The 25,173-nt window shown below is 40.7% G+C and overlaps 1 protein-coding gene and 1 pseudogene across 3 annotated transcripts in view; one reads left to right on the forward strand and one right to left on the reverse strand.

Moving 5' to 3' along the window:
* The window catches only part of JAK1 (Janus kinase 1), a 237,332-nt gene that overhangs the window by 131,191 nt on the left and 80,968 nt on the right, over window positions 1-25,173 (reverse strand). The gene's annotated exons all lie outside the window — the stretch shown is intronic.
* On the forward strand, window positions 12,153-15,538 carry LOC122479409 (annotated as a pseudogene).

Below are 25,173 nucleotides of genomic sequence, written 5' to 3' on the forward strand. Positions count from 1 at the left end.
AATGCAGCCCCAGGGTGCCTGGGTTCCTCAGTAGGTTAAGCATCTGACTTCGGTTCAGGTTATGATTTCACAGTTTGCAGGTTCAAGCCCCAGATCGGGCTCTGTGCTGACAACTCAGATCTTGGAGCCTGCTTTGGATTCTGTGTCTCCCTCACTCACTGAGCACCCCCCCCCCAAAATATATAAACATTTTATAAAGAAGATAATGCAGGTCTGGCACAGTGGTGGGCTCGGTAAATCATTTTTATTGAGCTGGGCCTTAAAGAACAGGTGGGAGTGAATGAATGGAGACAGAAATATGAAAGAGCCACATTTCAGGGAAGGCAAAAAGTAAAGATAAAGGCCAGTCAGGACAGCAGCAATGACCCCATTGTACTCAAGAATGAATCTGACTGCTATGAAAGACTCATGACATGGAATAAGGAGAGAGGGCCTTGGCTGAGTGTATTTCCCCATACTGGGCATTGCACTAAGTGCTGAGGATTCTGGGGGAAAACACCCAGCTCCTGACCTCTGGTTCTCACACTAGAGTGGATAACTGACGGGTGACCGTTCAGTGTGATTCATGCTCTTCTAAAACTGGTCATAGAGGAGAATTACCCAACCTAGCCTGAAGAAGTCAGGAAGAAGATGCTATAAGCAGCAGATAAATCACAGGAGCCCCAGAGGGATCGTGGCATATTCAGACAGTAATACATATATGCTTGTGTGGCTGGGGAATAAGATAAGAGTCATGCAAAAATCTTGCCTGAAAAACATAGTGTGTTCTTTAGGTATTTAAGCAGGTTTACATTTTACAAGAATCACCCTAAGGCAGGGTTTCTCAGCCTCAGCACTATTGACATTTGGGGCTAGAATATTCTTTGTTATGTGGTGCTGTCCTGTGTATTGCAGGATGTTCAGCAGCATCTCTGTCCTCTAACCACTAGATGCCAGTAGCAATCCCCCTCGCTTCTCCTCCATGCCCTCCACCCCCCACCCACCCATCTCCTCGTCCAGTTATGACAACCAAAAATGTCTTCAGACATTTCCAAATGTTCCCTGGGGGACAAAAACCACCCCTATTGAGAACCACTAATGTGAAGATAAGGTAGATGATGGATTGGAGGACAAGATTAATCTCCACAGCATTGTAGAGCCGCAAACTACCAGTGATAAGAACAATATTAAAGCAGTAGACTAAGGAGGCATAAGCATGAAAGTGTCAAAAGCCTGAGGAGATATAATAGACTGTGCGGTGACTGATTAGATGTGGGTGCTGAGGCAAAAGGAAGAACGGCACGTGACTCCCAAATTTTCCAAATTAGTTGACAGGTTGACCAAGAACACCAACTAAATTGGATGAGGAATTCAATCTTATGTTTGAAAATAGAAAAAAAAAATTGTACAGTTACCCTATAAGGAACATATGAAGCAGAGAACAGTATAGAAGGAGGACTACACACATCCCCTTCTAATAGGTAACATGTGGCATGAAATCTGCAAGCCCACTACAAACATTCATCTAAATTGAACTAACCCTCTTACTGGGAAATTCTCAAAAAAAACCACTCCATCCAATCAGCAATCATACACATGGGTTTCACACGTAAATCTTCATTAAGAGTGTTTGCTCATCAGTTTATGTCTCTGGAAAAGATTAGATTACAATGGGAAAATAGATTCAAACAATAAGGTTTGCCTTTAAAAGGTTGTACTAAACAAAACTAAAATGCCATTGTACAGATGATGAAATTCAATTACAAAAACTTGGAAATTAGAGAAGACAGATAAAATCTCTGTAATTTTGCAGCCCTAATATAAATATGCTTACCATATTATATATTTTCTTCCACTTATTTTTTTTCACTAGCCATATTTTTAATGTAAGTATAATCACGGTGTGCATGTAATTTTATAAATTGTTCCTTAAATTTATTTCAATATATGAGCATTTTTCTGTTACTACTGAAGTCTTCATAACTAATAGATTTCCTCATGCAAATAACTTAAATAATAATTAAATATATACTATTTAGGCCATTAGGAGAGATTCACAGAAATGGAATTATTGAGTTAAATGGACTGCATATTTTTAGATTCCTGATCATAGATTCATATTGGCAAGTCACTTTCCAGGAAGTTTCCAAAAATTTACACTGTCCTAAAAAACATACACAATGTCAAGTTCTGCAAGAATGAACATTATCATTTTAAAATGATTTACATCTTTGGGGTGCCTGGCTGGCTCAGTCAGTAAAGCATACAACTCTTAATCTCAGGGTTGTGAATTTGAGCCCCATATTGCGTGCAGAGCTTACTTTAAAATAAAATAAAATAAAATAAAATAAAATAAAATAAGTAAATAAATATTTACATCTTTAATGTTTAATTTTTTTTTACTTTTAATTGTGAATTTCCATGATTTTTTTTTGCTTTTTTTTTCTTAATGTTCATTTATTTTTTGAAAGAGAAGGAAACAGAGCATGAGCGGGTGAGGGGCAGAGAGAGAGGGAGACACAGAATCCAAAGCAGGCTCCAGGCTGAGCTGTCAGCACAGAGCCCCACATGGGGCTCGAACTCAGAGACCACGAGATCATGACCTGAGCCAAAGTCAGACACTTAACTGACTGAGCCACCCAGGTACCCATGAATCTCCATGATTATTAAAGAGATTAATAATTTTCCATGTGCTTTCTCACTAGTTTCTATTTTTCATTTTTCTTTTAGTTTATCAATGTGTGTCTATGGAGTAGGCAGGAGAAATTCTGTTTTTATTCTTTACCTGATATCTACAGGGATCATAGTATCTTCTAGCAATTTGTAATAATGATATCTCTAATAAAGATAGCAATACGTTTCTGTCCTACTTTTGATATATATTTTTCCAGCATACTATTTACTCTAAAAAAATATGCTTGTAAAAATTTTCCATTTTCTTATAGTGAAGTATATTGATTACTGTGGGTTGTTTGTTTGCATTATGCTATCATCCGTGATTCTCTAGGAAACCATCCTCTTTCCCTAGGTTAGACAAACGAATACAACAAATATTTCTTGAATACCAAATTATGTGCCTGTCACCATTCTGCACTGTGAATACAGCAGTGAAACAAGACAGAGAAGGTTCCTAGTTGGTGAGGATAGTTAAAAACAAGTAAATGAGTAAGTAATTAGAATAATGTCAGATAGTGATATACGATAAGGAGGAAAAAAGATTTAAGAGACAGAATGAGGGAGGATGACTCAAATGTTTTTTCTATATTACTCTAGGTTTTATACAGCTCAATGCTTTAAATATCCAATATTTAATCCACCTGAATTTTCAATGGATGCTCCAAAGTGTCTGAAACTTTTTGTTATTTATATTGAAACTATATTATTCAATAACTGGCTTTTATTTAATAATCTCTCCCTTTCCTTCATCCCACCCTCCAAAAAAAAAAGAAAGAAAGAAAGAAAAACTAAAATAAAATGTTAGGTCTTTTCCCTCTAAACTAAGATGGTAACTGGACAATTCTTTTCCTATATGGTCTCTAATCCATTGAATTAGTCTCCTTCTAAAGTGGGGAAATTATTACACTTACAGGAAAGAGATCCTTTCTCATTTCTTAGTACCATGAAAACAGTAGGCCATCAATAATACTCAGGCACTTGGGATTCTTTCCGTCTCTCTCTGCCCCTCCCCTGCACATGCTCTCTCTGTCTCTCTCAAAATAAATAAGATAAACACTAAAAAAAAAATAATACTGATAATGACACACTGAAAGTAAGAAAAAAGAGCCTGATTAAATGTAATGGGGAAGGAAAAGGAATGTATGTAATTTTTGCCTGGGAGGAATCATGCATGCCATAAAAGTTCAGCAGATATTTGTTATAAAAGTATAATGCAGAGAAAGAAAAAAGATAAAAGCCAGTGAATCATATATGTATGATTGTGAGCACCCACCTTAAAACCTTTCCAGGCTAAAATTTTTGAGGGATTACTTTCCAGAACATTGATGCTTCTATCATGTATTTGATAACAGCATTAGTACTACCCTAAAATTATTGCTGGAGATATACCTTGGTCCTGATTTGGAGAACTACCTCAGCTCACTCCTGTTAAAACATGAGGTTCATCTTCCTTAGAAACTTCGATTCTCTTAAGCTATCAACTCTGCCCTTAGCCCAACTGTCCAATGGCTGAGTAGCAAAGGTAAATTTGGAGTGAGATAGATCTAAGTTTGAATTTCAGCTCAGCCCTGCCACTTACTAGCTGGGTACCCCAGGAAAGTTCCTAAATTAATACTCAGTTTCCTCAAATGTAAAATCTGAATAATACTACCCAGCCCATTTACCTCAGTAAATGTTTATGAAGACTAAGTAAGCGGGTATATACAAACTCACGGTTTAACTCCATTAAGGTGTACGGACTGTACTAAATTAGCCAGTCATTAACTGGAGAGCACACATTAGTTTAGGTCCTTCAAGAAGCAAGTGAGGGGGCACCTGGGTGGCTCAGTGGATTAAGTGTCCAACTCTTGATTTCAGCTCAGGTCATGATCTCACAGTTTGTGAGGTCAAGCTCCATGTCAGGCTATGCGCTAACAGCATGGAGCCCGGTTGGGATTCTCTCTCCGTCTCTCTCTCTCTCTCTCTCTCTCTCTCTCTGCCCCTCCCCTGCTCATGTTCTCTCTCTCTCTCTCTCTCTCTCTCTCTCTCTCTCTCTCTCTCCAAAGTAAACATTTAAAAGAAGAAAGAAGCAAGTAAGACAGGATTAGATAAGCAAGAGATTTACTGGGGAGGAAGCAAAAGAAGGCGAGGGAAGACTCAACTCCAGACCATGATGCAGCTCCGATATCTGTGGAAGAAAAGAGGAGGAAAGGGAAGTTGGGATAGAAAGAACGCATTTCCAAGAAAACCTTGGGTAAGCCACTTGGGAGTCTTCAAGCCAAAGTGGCCATTGTTCACTGGAACTAGCCTGCCTTAGTATGCTTGCCATGCTCAGTCATTGGCATGGGAAGCCTAGTCCCTACACAAACATAGCAATGGATGCATAGGGGAAAAGCTGGAACTCTTGGTCAGTCATGCCGCCCATAGGAGGAGATCTGGGCAGTGCACTTTCATAAAGGCTACATTCTACCCACTGCACTGCTCAGGCCAACTTGTATAGCAGGTTCAGGGAGCAGGACCTCCACAGGTCTGTGGATCTGTCTGTCTGCAGGGAAATTTAGAAAAGGGGGGTTAATGAGGCAAACTATGGCCAGGTCACTGCCGTTGGTCTCAGAGCCACAGCTGGTTCACATCCTCTCCCTCTTCTGTCCATTCCGTTTGTTTGTTTGTTTTCTGTTCTATTCTAAATTCCCCTCATTCTTAACTATTACTTTGGCAGGTCCTGGTGGCTTACCTGGTGACATGACCCAAATCTCACCCTCGAGAGGGCTGAGCCCTTTGCAGTCACACCCTCCTCAGGCCAGGAGTGCTATCCACTTCCAATCACAGTTCCAGTGGAGAAACACAGTGCCAGGACCTTGTGTTCTCCTGGGCACCACACACGTTCTTCCCTAGCTACATGTGTAAAAGGAACTCTACTTCCTCCTACTGATGAGGATGGATTCTCCCTGCCATGATGGTGACTCTTTTCCCCTGCTGGTCCCTGGAGACACGGAATCCAAAGGGCCCTGGTGACAGCTATGATTCATAATTCCATGGGACTCTTGTTAAATCCCCTGACAAGAGTACACCATGTTTAGGGTCCAAGACCCCTAACACTTGAAGAAACCAGAATGTGGACAAAGTTCCCCAGTGAGTCATTAGGAGTGATGGTAAATGGCACCACTCCTACTCTGATTCCTTGGTTCCTGGATCCATTCATTCTTCTAGGTGTGGACACACTGTCATACAGAGGTCTCTGATTTAAAGCATATCCTACAGGAAGACAACCCAGTCTCTCAGAGGGTTGTTTCTGATCTGTCACTTCAGATGTGCCTTTGCAAGGCCTGCCAGCACTCTACAAGGTCTGCTGCTTTATGTGGTGCCATATGCGGTATATATGACCACAGGACCACGTGATCATAGGCCCTCTCTTTTTTAGATTTTATGTAGTACTTTTGTTCTCTACACATTTGTCCCTTGGGACACTATGAGCTGTTTACCCTCTCTGTAATTCCTGAAGACCATACCCTTGGCTGGCCCTCTGACTCTACTGGTTATTATGGTATTGTGGCCTCATGGCTTCTGATAGGTAAATGCTTCCAATTGGTCTCTATTTCTTAGAGGGAGCCCCATTATGCCCATGGCCATTAAGGAGCCCAGCTCTGGGACTATTCTCCTACCTTAAGCCCAGGTCTTCAGAAGTGACTTCTTAGTGACACCGGTACCTCTCTGCAGTACATTCTTAATCGTCTTGGTGAATGGTGTATCCTTTGGGTCTCCCATGAAACAATCCTCTCGTGGGCCTCTGGCCTTTCCACTCTAGCATGCCCTTTCCCTCAAGTTCTTAATCCTTCTTCTGCCTTCTGCCAGGGCAACTCAGGCATCTCCACCTCACTCAGGTTTGGCTGGTACTTTTTCCAGGCTTCTAACAGCCATCCCATCTATTCCACGGTGAGTTTGCCTCATCCTCCAAGGTTCTCGCTAGGAGGTTAAATGCTGTGTCTTGAAAAAAAGGCCCTTACCCTTTGTAGCAACATGGATGGAACTGGAGAGTGTGATGCTAAGTGAAATAAGCCATACAGAGAAAGACAGATACCATATGGTTTCACTCTTACATGGATCCTGAGAAACTTAACAGAAACCCATGGGGGAGGGGAAGGAAAAAAAAAAAGAGGTTAGAGTGGGAGAGAGCCAAAGCATAAGAGACTCTTAAAAACTGAGAACAAACTGAGGGTTGATGGGGGGGGGGAGGGAGGGGAGGGTGGGTGATGGGTATTGAGGAGGGCACCTTTTGGGATGAGCACTGGGTGTTGTATGGAAACCAATTTGACAATAAACTTCATATATTGAAAAAAAAAAAAAAAGGCCTTTAGGTCTGAGCTCCAGATATTTATACTTCTCTTGGCAAGGTTACTTACCACTCATATAACTGATTGTATTTGTCCTGCTGATTGTTAGGAAGCTCAGAATCAAATTTTAGTCATACATGTTTTATATACAGGAACTTCTTTTTTTTTTTATTTTTAAATATTTATTTATTTTTGAGAGAGAGAGACAGAACACAAGCAGGTGAAGGGCAGAGAGACAGGGAGACAAAATGTGAAACAGGCTCCAGGCTCTGAGCTGTCAGCACAGAGCCCAACACGGGGCTCAAATTCACGAACTGTGACATCGTGACCACAGCCAAAATCGGACGCTTAACCGACTGAGCCATCCAGGCATTCTTATATACAGGAACTTTTAATATATACTTTATGTACCACCTTCAAAACAGCTTTTGTCTTCCTTTTCACTGATTTTCGCTTCATGCTGACTTTTCCAATTGCGTTTATTCAACACACTATCTGCCCAGCACTGTGCTAAGTACATATATCTTATCACATTCAGTCTCGGCCTCCCCTACTGTGGAATCTTGGGCAAGATACCAAATTTCCATAAGCTTTTATTTTCTCCGCCTGTAAGTGAGGAAGATCATAATGTCCACTTCATAGGGTTATCATGAGGATAATTAATCGTAGTTCACACCATTAGTTATTAGAAGACACGCAAAAGCTTTTTTACTAAAAAAAAAAAAAGTCCACATATCTGATATAATTATTTTACGAGGCGTCAATGTAGTAATTTCTGAAAAGATGAACATTGTTTCTTGTAAAAACACTCAATATACAGAGCAGAGTTATTAATCTTATTTATTATGGCTTAATTTAACTGAAGGTTTTTGTGGTTCATGTAATTAACAGCAGTACAACAGAATCAATAAAACTGTTATAATGAATGTCCACGCAGAAGTGTCCACTTACAGGGTGTATATATATGATGTTATATATAGGTAGGATAAATGAGATGATGGCCCCCTTGGAAGGTAGTGAGCTCAAGGATTCTTTACTTCAAAATCTATCCGATTTTATAAGAATATCAGATCGCCTTGGCCTGACTTACTAGCTCTAATAATGAGGTTTATTCCACCCCAAGGACTTAGTATGCTGCATTAATAATGAAAACACTATGAAGAAATGCTATTCTGACAACCAAGAATAGAGCCTGGAAAGCCAACAAACCAGAAAGCGTGGGACCCAAATGCTCAGTGAGCTCTGCAACAAACCGAGGAAACATAAGGCAGTCTGTTTGACCTCTCTGAGCTCATACTTCTGAGTTGATAATATCTGTCAGCATCAAAATTCTGTGCATCTTTATTTTTTTAACCTCATAGCATCCATGTGAAAGTGACTGGCCAATAAATCATATTTTCATTTGGAGTACAAAGCCTAAATTACATGCCCCAAAGCAATAGGAAAATAAATTATAGCTTAACAAGAATTAGATCTGATCTCTTCCCAAGTTCTAATCTTCTCTTATTCTGGCAGGAGGGTGAGATCTAGGAATCAGAGATTCTCAGAGGTCTGTGGCAGCCAACAATTCAACTCAATTCAACAATATTTATTCAGTACCAGGAGGTGCTAAGTACATAATAAATTCTTCAGTTTCTGAGAGTCTGATGCAAGATACATAAGATCAGTAACAATCAATTGAACAACTATGTGTACAGGACACTATACTAGGCCCTTAGCAAGGGTGGTCCTCAGAGACTGCAGTATACAGAGGAAAAGGCAAAACATCCATTTGAAAAATAAATGATCAAGTGTCAAATGGCTGACACAGACAGGAAATGGCATAAGATCTCAGAGACAGGAAACATCACTGAAAGTCCAGATAGACTTCCTGGAGGGTGAGATATGAGTTGAACTTGAAGGATACTAAAAAAACAAAGAGGTGGGAAAGTATTAAACCTGTTTAGATGGTATTTATTTCCTTCCCAGAATTTTTAGAATTCGGTTTATTTTTATGTGTGAAATACATGTGTATTGTCTTTACTCAATTTTAGGTATCACGACAGCAGAAACCATACATAATATTTACATGATTCAGCACAACAAATATTTACAGAGTGCCTACTATATGTCAGGTGCTGTACTGGGTAAGCTTTGGAGGGGAGGGAAAGGTAAAGAAGGAAAGAGAAAGAAATTAGAGATATAACTCGGAAGTCAGCTGAGGCCCCTTTGCCTCTCAAAGATCTGGGTAAACGTCGTTTGAGGCTCCAACACCTCATTGGCCTCTGCAAGTATACAGCCCTTCCAAGAGATGAATAACATCCGGACATTTCCACTTCCTCACATCTAATCTGTCCTGCACAATGTTGCAATGAAACTCTGCCCCTTCCCAGTTTTTTCATCAAAGGCACTCACCTTTGATGAAGGTGCCTGGGTTTGGTGGTCATCACTGGAGATGTAGGGAAGGGTAGGGAGGAATCACAGCTCGGGTGCACTGCTAGCCGCTCTCTCCCTTTTCCCCCTGCCCTCCCTCCTCTCTTTTCCTCATGCTCTCCATCCCAGATTGCCCCCAAGGATTGCACATTCTCCCTGTAGTACCCACAGCACGTGGCCCCTCCTCTAACACACCCAAGTCCTCGAGTCTCAACGCTCTGCCTCAAGCTCTCCAAATGATTCTGTTCTACCCAGCTTTCCAAACCTAGATGCTTCTAGCTCCAAGAGGAATTTTGGCACCAGTTATTAAGAGATAGTGATATTTTCTGGGGGTGCCTGTGTGGCTCAGTCAGTTGAGTGTCCGACTCTTGATTTTGGCCCAGGTCACGATCTCACAGTTCGTGGGTTCAAGCCCCACACCAGGCTCTGCACTGACAGCACAGAGCCAGTTTGGGATTCTCTCTCTGCCCCTTCCTTGCTCACTCTCTCTTTCTCTCTCTCAATAAAATAAATAAACTTAAAAAAAAAGATAGTGACATTTTCTCCACCTTGTTACAAAGAGGTAAGTGCACTGGTGACTCTAAGAGAAACCCAAAGTGCTATGGGGGGACAAAAGCAGGAGAGAATGCAGGAGGGGCATCATGGTGGGTTCCTTGGCCCCTTGCAACTGGTCTCTCTCCCCCACATTCACACAGCATGTACTATGGGCATCATTCTCTGGAAATCTGTCCTCTGATGCCTTCTATTACTATTTCTCCTTCCATCTATCCCTGTGTTATGTGACCAGATATTTTGTGTCCCCAATAAAGCAGCGTTTCTCTTTCCTCTCCAAAAGTCTCACGGGTCATGGGCCTCCCTGATTGGTCTGCTGAGTCCCACTTGCGGGAGCTGTATAACTTGCCTAGTTTCACAATACCTTCCCTAAATTGCCCTTCAAAATACCACATGTCAGGAATTTATTTTGATTAAATTGAGTTAACATACCTCTAAGAATGTATTGTGTATGTAACCAATTTGCTTGAGATGGCTGGAGATGTCCATTCGTGTTACACTGAGGAGAGCTGGAAAGGACTAACCTGTACTGAGGTACCCCAGGGGCCAGTCATCTGCTGCAATTCCCACAGTCAGCCTTTCAGGTGATGTAAGGTGATTTGCCAAAGGTCACACCACTACAGAGCAGGCGCTAGAATCTTAATGCAGTAATACCTGGTTTCAGAGCCCTTGCTCTTTTCACTACACGACATCTCCAAAATAATAACACTCCTTCAGGGACATTCCAAGTCTCATTATTAAAAAGAAGGGCAGTTATTCGCTAGGATACAGACTAAAGACCACCCCAATATTAGAGTCCTTCAATAGTAGGAAGAAAACCGATTCTATGACCTTGAACAAGTGGTTTCATCTTTCTGAGCTTCAGGTTACCCATTTGTACACACAATTTTAGAGTTAAGTTATGCCTATAAATACATGCATATTTAATATAAAGTTAATTTCATATATAAATTTAACTCTGCCTGGCAAGGTTAAAGAGAATTCCTGCTTCCTTTTGCAGAGTGTACAATGGGAGTTGACAGAACTGACGGTCCGTTTATCTGGGTGGGTGTTTTAATTACATTATTTGGGAGGGGCATTAGGTGACTTATGCATGAGCAGATGAATCGTTAATTCAACATCACCCAGAAGCAACCACAGTCCTTGAGGGTAAGTTGACACTGCCATCAACATCCTCCGAAGCCCTTCTCCACAATAACTATGAATGTCTCCTAAACAAGGTGTTTTCAGATGGTTGTTATCAGCCCAGGTAGGAGGTAAGAGGGTTTGAGGTATGAGCATCATAAAACGTAGGGAAGTTTTGGAGGCGGGTTTGGGGAGATGGAACCACTCTTCCCGATGCCTCAACGATACCAAGTCCTACTGGCTCATGTTTCTAGGAGCACAGGCTTGGCTGTGAATCAGAAGTGGGTTATAGCTCTGCCTATTCCCAGTTGTGACCTGGAGTTTTAAATCTCAGTTTTCTCATAAAACTGTAAAACGTTTTATGTAAAACGTTTCTGTAAAACGAGGATGATGATATTTTCTGTCTTCTAAGGTTGTTGTGAAGATAGTTAAATAATGAATTTAAAGCACCTAGTACAGTATCTGGCACACTTTAAGCCCTAAAAAAGTTGGCTATTATTTTATTAGCAGGGACCAGGGCCTTGAAGTCCTAAGATACAGGGCAATGGAAGAGGAAAGGAAAGAAAGACTCCCTGTTGCTGGAGGATCAAGTTTAATGGCACGTTGAGCATAGAAAGTCTGTCATAATCTGGCCCAAACCTCTGCTTCACCCTTTGGTTACCTGCACACACCCTGCAAAAACCTCCATAGCTCCTCCAGGCAAACAGAATTCATCCTTTAGTTTCCCATAATACTTTGCATATACGTTCGTGCTTTTTCTTATCATACCTTATCCTCACTATTCATTTGCATCTCTATCTCCACACCACCTGGCCCCATCCCAGGCTGTGAGTTTATGGACACTAGGCCCATCTAACATCTTCATATATGCAGCCACAAGCATTCTGTAAGTCATGAATGGATGGATGGATGGATGGATGGATGGATGGATAGATGGATGGATAAAGAACATGGGACAACACAGTGACTTAGTCAAGGGTTTAAGACTAGGTGCCCAGGAGACAGGGTAAGATAGTCTTTGTTTCCTTCATAAATTTTCTTAAGACCAGGTCTGAGCAAAAGTGTAGAGGGCATGACATTTGCTGAATCATTTGCCCAATGGTGGCGGTTGGGCAATCTATGTGTGTCTTCCAGGGAAAGCAGGACTGGCTGGTGATTCCTGCCAGGGCCAATATCAAGCAGAAGACCTTAGCAACCAGGGAGCCAAGGCAGAATGATGCTTCTAAGTTTCCCTGCAGCCATCAAGGTTAGTATGTTAAGCAGTTAGGAGCAACAAGTCCCTCCAGGTGCGGCCAGTTGCCAGCAGGGCAAACAGACTTGTGGGCAAGGACCATCCTCCCTGTGATTATGTTCAGTATAAACAATGATAACAAGATCTAAAATTAGAAAATGGGTATAAAATGTGATTTCCACAGAGGATAGACTATCCGAGGATAACATTAAATATAGAATATTTTAGAACAGAAGGCAATAGAGAGGGAGATTATATACCTTGCTTTGCAGGAATCATCCTATTTTCATTTATTTTATTTTTGTTAAAGGCAACTGAAAATGATATTTATCGATTGATAACCTATTGTGTACTTCACACTTAAAAAACAAAACCAATGTGCTGGAGTCAGCTCCCACTGGCATGTGAGAACAGACTGTGTACATGTCTCTTTAACTCTATTTGCACCTTAAAACCAGTAATGACAGGAGTAGTTACCACATGGAAATTGGCAAACATTCCAAATCAGGGTTTTCCACCTCCACATCCTCTGAGAGCTGGTTGTTAAACATTTACCAGCACACCACTGGCTTTACAATGAATGATCCCAATGAATTCTCCTAATACTCCCATTTTACAGAAGGGAAAATTAAGTTTAGAGAAGGTAAATGACAAAATAACTTGCTACAAACTTTTTGGTAGCAGAGGAAGAATTAAAATTTACACCACCTGCCTCCAAAGTTGATGCACTTAATCATGATGGAGAGAACACTTCCTAATTCATTCTATAAGACCAGCATTACTCCGATACCAAAGGCAGATAAAGACATCACAAGAAAAGAAAATTACAGGCCAATATCCCTCATGAATGCAAAAAGCCTCAACAAAATACTTGGAAACCAAATCTAACAGCATATTAAAAGGATTATACCCCATGACCAGGTGGGATTTTTCTCAGGAATGCAAGAGTAGTTTAACATTAAGAAAATCAATCAATGTAGGCACCTGGGGGGGCTCGGTGTATTTAAGCATCAGACTTTGGCTCAGGTCATGATCTCACGGTTCATGAGTTCGACCCCCGCATCAAGCTCTGTGCTGACAGCTCAGAGCCTACTTCAGATTCTGTGTCTCCCTCTCTTTCTGCCCCTGCCATGATTGTGGTAGCTGGATCTTTCTCTCTCTCTCTCTCTCTCTCTCTCTCTCTCTCTCTCTCTCAAAAGTAAATAAAAACATGTAAAGCCTTTTAAAAAAAGAAAATCAGAGGTGCCTGGGTGGCTCAGTCAGTTATAGCAATACAGTATATTTTAATTAAGGTATATACATTGGGTTTTTTAGGCATAATGTTATTGCACACTTAATAGACTACAGTCTAGTGTAAACATAACTTTTATATGCACTGCAAAACCAAAAAATTCATTTGACTTGCTTTATTGTGATATTTGCTTTATTGTGGTGGTCTGGAACCAAAACCACAATATTTCCAAGATATGGCTATGAATGGAAAGACATCCATGTTCATGGATTGGAAGACTTAATATTGTTAAGATGGCTATTGCCCATCCCCAAGGTGGTTTAGAGATTGAACACAATCTTTACCAAAATTCTAACAGCCTTTTTTGCAGAAATGGAAAAACCTATTCTCAAATTCGTATGGTTGCTGGGGGCCCAGAATACATAAAATAGTCTTAAAAAGATCAGAGTTGGAGGACTCACACCTCCTGGTTTCAAAACTTACTACAAAGCTAAAGTAATTAAAACCATGTGATATTGGCATAAGGATAGATATATAGACCAATGGAAAGAATTGAGAGCCCAGATATAAACCCCTATATTTATGTCCAATTGATTTTCCACAGAGACGCCAAGTCCATTCAACAGGGGAAAATTAGTCTTTTCCACAGATAATGCTGGCACAACCGGATTTCCACATGCAAAATAATGAAGTTGGACCCCTAGTTCACGTCATATACAAAAATTAACTCGAAATGGAACCATAGAACTCTTAGAAGAACATACAGGGATAAATTTGGTGACTCTGGCTGTGGCAATGGGTGCTCAGATAAGACATCAAATGAGAAACAAAAGAAAAAAATAGATAAATTGAACTTCATCAAAACTAAGAACTTTTGTGCATCAAAGGATATTATTAAGGAAGTGAAAAGAGGCAGTCCAACTGTCTTGGCCTGGACAGCAGACACCACCACAAGGCCCAGCTGAGAATACTGGCTCCTCTACAGCCTGCTCAGCTATCCACTACTGGATATCACCTTAAAAGCCTGGATATCAAGTACCCACTGTGGCTCATCAACAAGGAGAATATTGGCCATGATACCCAGAGGTTCTACTTCATCCTGCTATAACCCCATCACATTCTAGGCCTCCCCTTTGGCCAGCATATCTACCTATTGACTCAAATCCACCAAAACCTGGTCATTCGCCCTATATACTCATCTCTGGCCATGATGACAAGGGCTTAGTGCGTTTGGTCATCAAGATTTTCTGTAAAGGCATCCATCCCAAGTTTCCCACTAGAAGGAAAGATGTCCCAGTACCAGGAAACCATGAAGATGGAAGACATCGTTGAGTACGTTCCAGGGCTCAAATGGGCTGCTAGTCTACCCAGGCAAAGGCCATCTGTCCAGACAATAAATCTAACCCTGTCATCAAGATGGTGAAGTCTGTTGGTGTGACTATGGGAGGAACGGGCATCCCAAAGCATCTGAGGGATGCTGCAGGTGATCTGTGACATCATGAAGGACCTGGATGACTACACCATGTACCAACTGCTCTTTGCCAATTGGACCAAGAAGGATATCCTGCTGCAGCCAAAGCTGGAGGAACTAAGGAATGAACACTCCACTTACCTCAAGCTCTAGTACATGGTGGACAGACCCCTGAAGTCTTGGATTATAGCTAGGACTTTGCAAATAAGAGAAATATGGGACCACCTACCACCCCCAGAAGTGGAGCCCCTGCTGCTCCTGCCCATGAGCCAGTAGGCCTGCCTGTCCAACCTGGACCCCATGGGCCATTCCAAAGAGCATTGCTTCACCTTCTGTTGGCTGGGCCCTGGGAATGTAAAATGGTATAGTCCCTGTGGAAAATAGTTCGGCAGTTTCTCAAAAAGTTAAACATAGAATTACCCTATGACCCAGCGATTCCACTCCTGGTATGTACTCAAAACAATTGAAAAGAGGGACTCAAACAGGCATTCGTATGCCAGTGTTCATTGCAAACATTATTCACGATGGCCGGAACGTAGAAACAATCCAAGTGTCCATCCACAAATAAATGGATAAACAAAATGTGATATATATGTACAATAGAAAATCCAGCCATAAAAAGGAATGAAGTTCTGATACATGCTACAATATGGATGAACTTTGAAATAAGGCAGACACAAAAGAAAAAATATTTTATGAAATGTATGAGCATATGAAATATCTGGAATATTTCTATCTAGAATATTGTCTATCTGGAATAGGCAAATTCATAAAGACAGAAAGTATATTAGTGTTTATCAGGGGCTGGAGGAAGGCATAATAAGAAAATTTTTGCTTGATAGGTATGGAGTTTCTGTTTGGGGGGATGGAAAAGTTTTGGAAATAGATCATGGTAGTAGTTACACAACATTTTCTTTCTTTTTTTTATGTTTATTTATTTATTTTTGAAAGAGAGAAAGAGAAGAGCTAGACATGGGGCTTGATCTCACAAGTCAAAATCAAGAACCAGACATGTAACCAACTGAGCCACCCAGGCACCCCTACACAACTTTTTCGATAATTATTGTCACTAAACTGTACACTTAAAGATAGTTAAAATGGCATATTTTGTGTTATACATATTTCATTACAATAAAAAAAGTAACTAATTAAACAGTTCTTGTAGACCCTCCACTTAATTTTCCAGCTTCTTCTTATCCCCTCCTTTGAGCCCAGTGACCTAAAGTTGCCTATTTCTCTACCAATTGCTTGAAGCCTTTTTCCTCCATGTTGTACACTTGGCAACCCCAGTGGGGAAGGAGGCACCAACCAGCACTATGCTGGCCAAGTACCACGTGCTGACAGAAACTGCTGATGTAGGACATAGGGCATTGGGGAAAAAAACACTTTAAAATGAGCACAGAAACATTTTTGTACTGTAAATATGTATGTATAAAAAGTACACTGAATAAAAGTTCTAGAAAGTAAATATGGTAAACCATATTTGATAGCTCTACAAACTTATGCAGGGAGATGAGCTCTCCTCCTGGATCACCTCCCTCAATGGCTTAGAGAACAAAGCTGTGTCATCTCAACTTCCTGAAGCAGATTGTCCCGAAAATATTAGGCCACAAAGCCTGGGTCTCTTTAAAAGCTTTAGACACTTAACCAACTGAGCCACCCAGGTGTCCCCAGAATTTTGTTTTATTAAGTGAGAGCTTAGAATATAATAGATCCCCTTTCTCTGTTCTATCCCACAGGTCTGCCAACATGTTAAGGGAAAGGGGAACTCTAATTGCTTTTTTGTTTTAGAGACCTAGACACATTTTTACATATATTTGTAAGAAGTCAGATTTTGGGGGCATCTGGGTGGCTTAGTCTGTTGAGCGTTCAACTTTTGATCTCAGCTTGGGTCATGATCTTGGGGTCGTGGGATCAAGCCCTGTGTCAGGCTCCACACTGAGTGTGGAGACTGCTTAAGATTCTCTCTCTCTTCCTCTGCCCCTCTCCCCATATCATGTGTGCACGTGCTCCCTCTCTCTACCAATCTACCTCTCTCTTTAAAATTAAAAAAAATTAGGGGCGCCTGGGTGGCTCAGTCGGTTAAGCGTCCGACTTCGGCTCAGGTCACGATCTCGCGGTATGTGAGTTCGAGCCCCACGTTGGGCTCTGTGCTGACTGCTCAGAGCCTGGAGCCTGTTTCAGATTCTGTGTCTCCCTCTCTCTCTGACCCTCCCCCGTTCATGCTCTGTCTCTCTCTGTCTCAAAAATAAATTAAAAAAAAATTTTTTTTAAATTAAAAAAAATTAGGGGCACCTGTGTGGCTCAGTCAGTTAAGCATCCAACTTTTTTTTTAATCTTTTAATTTATTTTTGAGCCAGAGAGAGACAGAGCATGAGCAGGGGAGGGGCAGAGAGAGAGGGAGACACAGAATTCGAAGCAGACTCCAGGCTCCGAGCTGTCAGCACAGAGCCCGACACAGGGCTCAAACCCACAGACTATGAGATCATGACCTGAGCTGAAGTCGGATGCCTAACCGACTGAGCCACCCAGGCGCCCCTAAGCATCCAACTTTGGCACAGGTCATGATCCCAAAGTCTGTGGGTTTGAGCCCGGCATTGGGCTCTGTGCTGACAGCTCAGAGCCTGGAGCCTGCCTCGGATTCTGTGTCTCCCTCTCTCTCTCTGCCCCTACCCTGCTTGCACTCTGTCTCTCTCAAAGATGGGAAACATTTTTTTTTAATTTTGTAATAAATAAAATTAAAAAATTTTTAAGTTAGATTTTTAAATCTACTTACTATAAAATCTGTACAATAGTGGTTAAGTGTTGAGACACTGGTGTCCTCCTATATTCAACATTGTCTTTGCTCCTACCGTGTGCCTTGGACAAGTGTGCCTTCCACTCCTCTGAACACTGATCTTCTCATCAGCGACGTGGACAGTAATAACACCAACCTCAGAGGATAACCGGGCCTAAATGAAAGAAAGTATGAGAGGTACCTCACACAGTGCCCAACACAGACTAGGTGCTCAAAAGAGTTAGCTTCTTAGTTATTTTATTTGTTGTAGAGCATCCATGAACACCCACAGGCCTCCTCCATGAAAACTTCCCCAATGAACAGCCCACAATTTCTCCTTTCTCTACATTCCTAAAACACTTCACGAAAATACAATTGATGCTTGCAGCCATTTCACATGTACACAAATTTTGATCAAATAAACTCTAAGTCCTTTGAGAGAAGGCAGCAATGCAAGCCCTCTTGCCATCCTTAGAGCCCGATGAAACGGGCCCTGAAGAAACACTTGTTAAACTGAAGGACTGAGAAGCAGTTTGGGGCCCTGCAAAAAGCACTGGACTTGTTGCCATAAGATTTAGGTTCTAGTCCCAATTTCCATATGTGCAAGTGTGGTGACCGTGGACAAGAAACTTGAAGGCAACTTGGATAATTAGTCTCTACATGGGTGTCTTAGGTAGGTTCAACTGCAATGAGTGGAACATTTGTGCCCCCCCCCACCCTCCACCAAATTCATATGTTGACATCTTAACCCCCAGTATGAAAGTATTAGAAGAGAAGACTTTGGGGAGGTGATTAGGTCACAAGGGTGGATCCCTGTTTCTGCCATGTGAGTACACAATGAGAAGCTGGCAGTCTGCTACTCAGAAGAGGGTGCTCATTGGAACCTGACCAGGCTGGCACCATGATCTCAGATTTTCAGCCTCCAGAACTGTGAGAAATAAAATTTTCTACTGCGTATAAGTCACCCAAGCTACGGTACTTTGTTATAACTGCCCAGTCTAAGACGACAACCTACTCTCAAGACAGAATTGCACTGACATTCAAATGTGACACCGGACATTCCTGAAGTGCAGCAAACATAACCCTATCTGATGTCTTCCCTGTTGGCCTGAATCTGCAACCAAAGTCTCCTACTGTTGTCTTTATTCTAGGCTGCTGACAAATGTCCTTTGGTTCTGGAACTAGAAAGGGGCAGGAGAAGAGGCAAAACAAACAAACAAACAAACAAACAAACAAACAAACAAACTTGTTGGGAGGCACCTGGGTGGCTCAGTCGGTTGAGCGCCTGACTTCAGCTCAGGTCATGATCTCACAGCTCGTGAGTTCGAGCCTGCATTGGGCTCTGTACTGACAGCTTGGAGTCTGGAGCCTGCTTTGGATTCTGTGTCCTCCTCTCTCTCTCTGCCCCTAACCCACTCACATTCTGTCTCTGTCTCTCTCAAAAATAAATAAACCTTAAAAAAAAAAACAAAAAAAAAACTTGTCGGGTGTCAATCATTTACAATGAGGCTGTTGTCAACCAATTAACAAGTTATACCGAGAGTTAAAGCCCATTTGTGTTCTGCAAGGATTAGGAGATTGATAGACTTTTAATGGTAAACTCAAAACTCCCATTAGCAATAATGCAAGCTATGCCTGCTAGGTCCATGGAGAGATGAGAGTTGAATGTTATCCATAATCTATCTTACTTAATGTCATCAGTTTCCCTATAGCCCCTTCAAACAATCAGATGCCAGTGAAATGCCCTTAGTGGAACTAATCGCATTGATTTGGGAGAATACTGACGATCTATTTCAATGAAGCTTTTCAACATGAGAAGCCTACAGATATTTTAAAATCTTGATGTAACTGTGGACATGTATTTTTTGTTGATTAAAAAATGAAAGACAGGGCTCCTGGTTGGCTCAGTCGGTTCAGCGTCCAACTCATGATTTTGGCTCAGGTCAGGATCCCAGGATCATGGGATGGAGTCCTGCATCAGGATTTTCTCTCTCTCTCTCTCTCTCTCTCTCTCTCTCTCTCTCTCTCAAAAAAAGAAAGGCAATCCTGTAAAATGAGAAGGTAATAAAAGAGGATAATATACATGAATATATCAGCTAAAACATTTCCCCTAATACTTGGGTTTTTCCTGCCTTTTAATTATGTAAATTATTATATCTGTTGAGCTTTTTATAAATTAGAAAATCTTCCACATTGCTTTTGGTTTATAAGAAATGAACAAACCGAAAAGAAAGTGACATTGAGCTTTTTTATTTCCTTCCAAATTCACTGAAGGGACCCATTTGGATAGTCATGCAACACGATGCTTGGTTAGGATTTTCCAATTACAGAAGAACAAATACAATTTCTCATTTATTCTTACACTACGTCTATTCAGTTATCAATTCTTGTCACAACTTCCTGCCAACATCAGATATCTGCCCCTTTAATTCTAGTGCCATCACACCCATTCTCCCTCTGGCTCCTTTAAAACAGACCCAGACTGAGCTAGTAAATTCCTGGGTGTTCTTCTTTCTTTAAATCTCTTGATGCTTCAATCCATCTCACATTCTATACCGCACAGGATGTAAAAATTCTTTGAGGGCAGGGACTGTGCCCTACATTTCCTTATATTGTAGGTATAGTGACCATATTCAAGGAACCAAAAAAATCTAGACACATGTACATTTATAAAGAAAAATAAAAAGAAATCTGAAATTGGACTTTTCTTTCCAAATCTGTGGATATTGTATCTAACAGATGCATGCTAGCAAAACGTATTCTACATTGTATATATAAAACACACATGGGTTGATGGCTTAGCCTGTTTAGAACAGAGATTATAAGCTAATACATTGAGGCCCATGTATGGCCCTTGGTATATTTTTTTTGTATAGCACTTTAAAAACAAATAAGTTGGAATTGATTGGCAACATTTAAAAAGTGCTGATTTCCTATAAAAAATCAAGCTACTCCTGAGAAATCTGACGATCTCAGAAGACTGGTTGTTAGAAATCAGCTTGAACTAAAGTCCACCCCAAATGGAGAAATCTAATAAAACTGGAAACCCAAGGGAGGCCAGTATAATGATGAACAGGATAGACAGCTGCTGTACAGGAAGGGACAACAAGGAAACATGCCTGTCTGGACCATGGGGGAGATATCTACATCTATCTCTGTCTCTATCTCCTCCTCCAAGTGCCAAGGATACTGTGATTATAAATTACCAAAAAATAAATATTTACATGTGTACTTTTTTAATTTTTAGTTTTGTTTTTATACAACAAAAGGATGTCACTTGGTAGAACTGTATTATTCTTGGGTGCCTGGGTGGCTCAGTAAGTTAAGCGTCTGACTCTTGGTTTCAGCTCAGGTCATGATCTCGTGGTTCATGAGTTCACGCCCCATGTCAGACTCCACACTGTGCAGAGTCTGCTTGGGATTCACTCTCTCTCCCTCTCCCTGCCCTTCCCCTGCTTGTGCTCTCTCTCTCTCTCTCTCTCAAAATAAATAAATAAACTTAAAAAAAAAAAGAACTATATTATTCTTGGTAGAACAGTTTCAAATGTGTTTGTCTAAAATAGTTTGAAAAACAGAATATTCCAACTGATTAAACACTCTGATTAATTCTGCATTGCCATGCAACACTCTATATAGATTATAAATTTTCAAAGAATTAGAATATGAGACAATGAAAAAAATTTATATTAACCATAACCTTTTAAGAATAGTACCATCTTTAAACCATCACTTGTCTTTTATGAGTCAAGAATATATTTCCTACTGCTTTCTAATTCAGCATAAGCAACAGTTTTATTAGCAAATAGACCTTTAACCCTCCTGCCCTTACTCAGAATGCCCCCAGCCCTATTCCATGCCTTTTTCTATAGCGCCATATGTAGTCTTGTATTATATACAGTCATTTTGTAAGTCTATTTCCTTCATTGGATTAGGTTCCTACACGGCACAAGCATTGTATTTGTAACCCACACGGTGAACATTCAATATACATTTTCATATTTCAAACTAACTTCCCCCCAAATGAGTGAGGGGTAAAACAAATATATTTAGCAAATAGAATTGATGTTTCATTTCAAGTAAAATAAGCAAAAAGTAAAATAAAAACTTAATAGGTGTCAATCTTTGATGAGAAATTTACTGAATGCTTACTTTGTGGCAAGTATCATGCTAAGTGCTTATAAATTAGTTCTCAAAGTTCTCAAATAATCAATGAGGTACATGGTACTTGATTTACACAGAGAAAACTGGCAATTAGGGATTAAATCATGCATTCACATATTTGCTGAGCACCTATCACACTGTGCACTGAACTAGCACTGGAGACATGGCAGAGAACAGACTCTCTGCCTTTTGTGGAACTTATTTTCTAGTGGAATTTTCCAAGATCACACACATAATATATCAGCATTCTCGGTTTATCTATCACCTTATGCATATTATAAGCTTGGACAATGTGAGTTCATCTCTGAAATGGGTTCATTCTCAGTATTGACAAAAATTTGAGACTGAGGAGCAGAGGCTCACACCCTGATGACCTCTTCAAGGTAAAAATAACCCTGCAAGGTCACTCCATCATCGCTGGCAGCATTCAGTCTGTGAGGATCTGATCTCTAAACTTATAATATTCTCAAGACAAGATTTATAAATAATAAAAAGAATCAGATAGAAATAAGATACTATGGAATTAAAGAAATAAAACAGAGTTAAGAATGCACCTTTCTAAGTCAGATATTTTTCTGTCTCGCATATAAACCTCAGTCAAGAGCAGAGCAAAGCCACAGTAGAATAGAAGTCAAAGCACGTACGGGACTTTGGCCTCTTGGTCTCTAAGTGAGACAGGAAGGTCGAGGGGAAGGATGAGACTCCCAAGCACCATCACAATTCATGCCGTAAAGCTGTGGTCCCTCGTGGCTATGCCATTCTGAATTTGATTTGCCTCTCTGGAGCTAGACACATGAGGAGCCACCCAGTTCAAAAATGCAAAAAGAAAAAAGGAGCAGTTTCAGGAGCAAATTTTCGAATTTGCATCAGACACTTCCTGTCAAACACTGAATGTGCTGGGATTGACTCGGAGAGCACTAGGCCAGTGCAATTTAATCATTAAACTTCAAGGTTTTCGTAACTAATCTCCAAAGATCTGGGGCATCTTTAGGAAAAGTTTCATTTTAAAAAAATGAGGTTGAATTCAGAAGGTGAGCAAGGGAAATGATTTTAGAAGCTACCTTCTAATTCTGAGTCAGTAGAAAATTATCTTTTACTCTAATTTAAAGAAACAGAATAATTTTCTCATCTACTGCAATATTATCTAGGAAATCTGAGGCAAAAGTCACCAGACTATTTTTAAATGCAATGACCTGCAGAGAGACTGACCACAGCTCGGTATCCCTTGAAATGTACTTAAACGTGCCTCGGAAAGGGAGACCAACGCAACACTCAACATACACAACAGTACCTATCTGACATTAGAAACCTTTTATTGAGACCAGGCAAATAGTAAGCTGAAAATATTACAGCGTGGAGAAAGGCTGAGGAAATGAATCTAATTTCTTTTTCCTCTATGGTGGCCCAAATGACTAACTAAAGACACTCCAAGATTACTGTATTTATACTTAATGCCTTTTAAAAAGCAAGGTCTTAACCAAAAAGTCTGCACCTGACATTCAAAAAATATTGAAATTTTTTGGATGGACTGCAATGTCATAGACTCTGAGTCTAAAGTTCTTTCTTGTCCAACAAGAGAGCGGACGCAGGATTAAAATGCAAGAGATGGCTAATGTCCAGGAAAAGACAAGAGCCCCAATTGAAGGTTGTTGCTCCGTTTTTATTAGGATCAGAAGGCTTACAAACATGGTGATGGACATGCACAAAGGGACAATGAAACTGTGAACTTTAACTCATGGACATGAGGAAAAGGGGGTCTTGAAGATATTCAGGGTTAGGGGCTTCGGTTAATGCAAAACAAAATCCTGGCACAGGGGCAGCAGGGCCGGAGGTTGTTTATAGCAGACAAGAGGCACCACCTCTGTTTACCTAAACTGGTCTAGGGGACAAGAAAGACAGAGCAAGTAACCTCAGGGTCAACAAGGCACCTTTCTTTTGTTGATTAGCTCCCCTCTGGGCAACTTCACCTGCAGCGGTATATAGCCCTATTTACCTGTTTACCTAATTTAGTCCTTCCTTCCTGTGAAAGCAGCTTTCTACTATAGTACTAAATTGGGGGGTGTTTTCACCCTGAATACCTAATCTTGCTCACCTCATATACCTTTGTATTGGGGCCTTTGCCCCCTCATGCTGGGGGCCTCTGCCCCTCTTCTCTATCCTTATTCACATAATCTTGTTTGCCAAGAGTTGGGTGTGAGCATCCTATGGCTTTGTAATTCTTTATGCCTTGTTAACCCATCAGTGCAGGCTCAGGGAATTCCTAAGCTTATTCCTCACACTGCAAGAGCTAAATAAATTATCTATACAAAATCTGTACATCAGGGACCTGTTTTTAGCAGGTAAAGCCTATTTACAAGTAAAAACCTCTTACTCTCATATCATTGTTCTGTTTTGTCTGAAGAAAATATTTGTCGTTTGATAATTTATATCCACACACATGGGTTTCCAACCCCACTCACCCAACTTTTGTAGTTAAAAAAAAAAAACAACAGAAACAAAAACAAGCAGAGATATTAATTTGGTCCTGGGTAAAGAGTTACCCCAGCCAACTAGTAAAAGTAAATACAAATGATCTGTGAATGAATGAACTTTAATCTATGCCTCAAAGAATTTCTACAGATAAACCCCCAAGGAATATGAGAGTAAAAATCCACAAACCACACAAGTAAAAAGATCAAAATAAATAAAAGCTAACAGCAACAGCTGAACAAAAATCAGACTTGCAAAATCTTTGGAAATGGAATGGCAAGATACCGAATATAAAATAAGAATGTTTAATATTAATTCACTTGACAAATATATTTTTTGAATACCTTCTATTTTTCAGGTAATATTCTAAGCTTTGAAGACAAAGCAGTTAACAAAACAAATATCCCCACTCTTAAGGAGGTTGTGGTTTTAGAAGAGGGAGACTAATAAAATATATAGTATGGCAGGTGGTGGGGGGAAAAAAGCTAGGAGAGAGATATAGAATACTAAAGCAGAAGGTATCTCTCTGTCCTTAGAGCCACATGGGATTAGCTTTGTGTATGAAGGATGATCTGAGAGTTCTGGGCTTCTTTTGTTTATTTTGAGAGAGAGAGCGTGAGTGGGGGAGGAGCAGAGAGACAGAGAGGGGGAGACAGAGGATCCTAAGTGGGCTCTGAGCTGACAGCAAAAAGCCTGATGCAGTGCTCGAACTCAGGAACCAGGAGACCATGACCTGAGCTGAAGTCAAATGCTTAACCTACTGAGCCGCCCAGGCGCCCC

Source organism: Prionailurus bengalensis, chromosome C1, assembly GCF_016509475.1.
Source record: "Prionailurus bengalensis isolate Pbe53 chromosome C1, Fcat_Pben_1.1_paternal_pri, whole genome shotgun sequence".
NCBI classification, from domain to species: domain Eukaryota; kingdom Metazoa; phylum Chordata; class Mammalia; order Carnivora; family Felidae; genus Prionailurus; species Prionailurus bengalensis.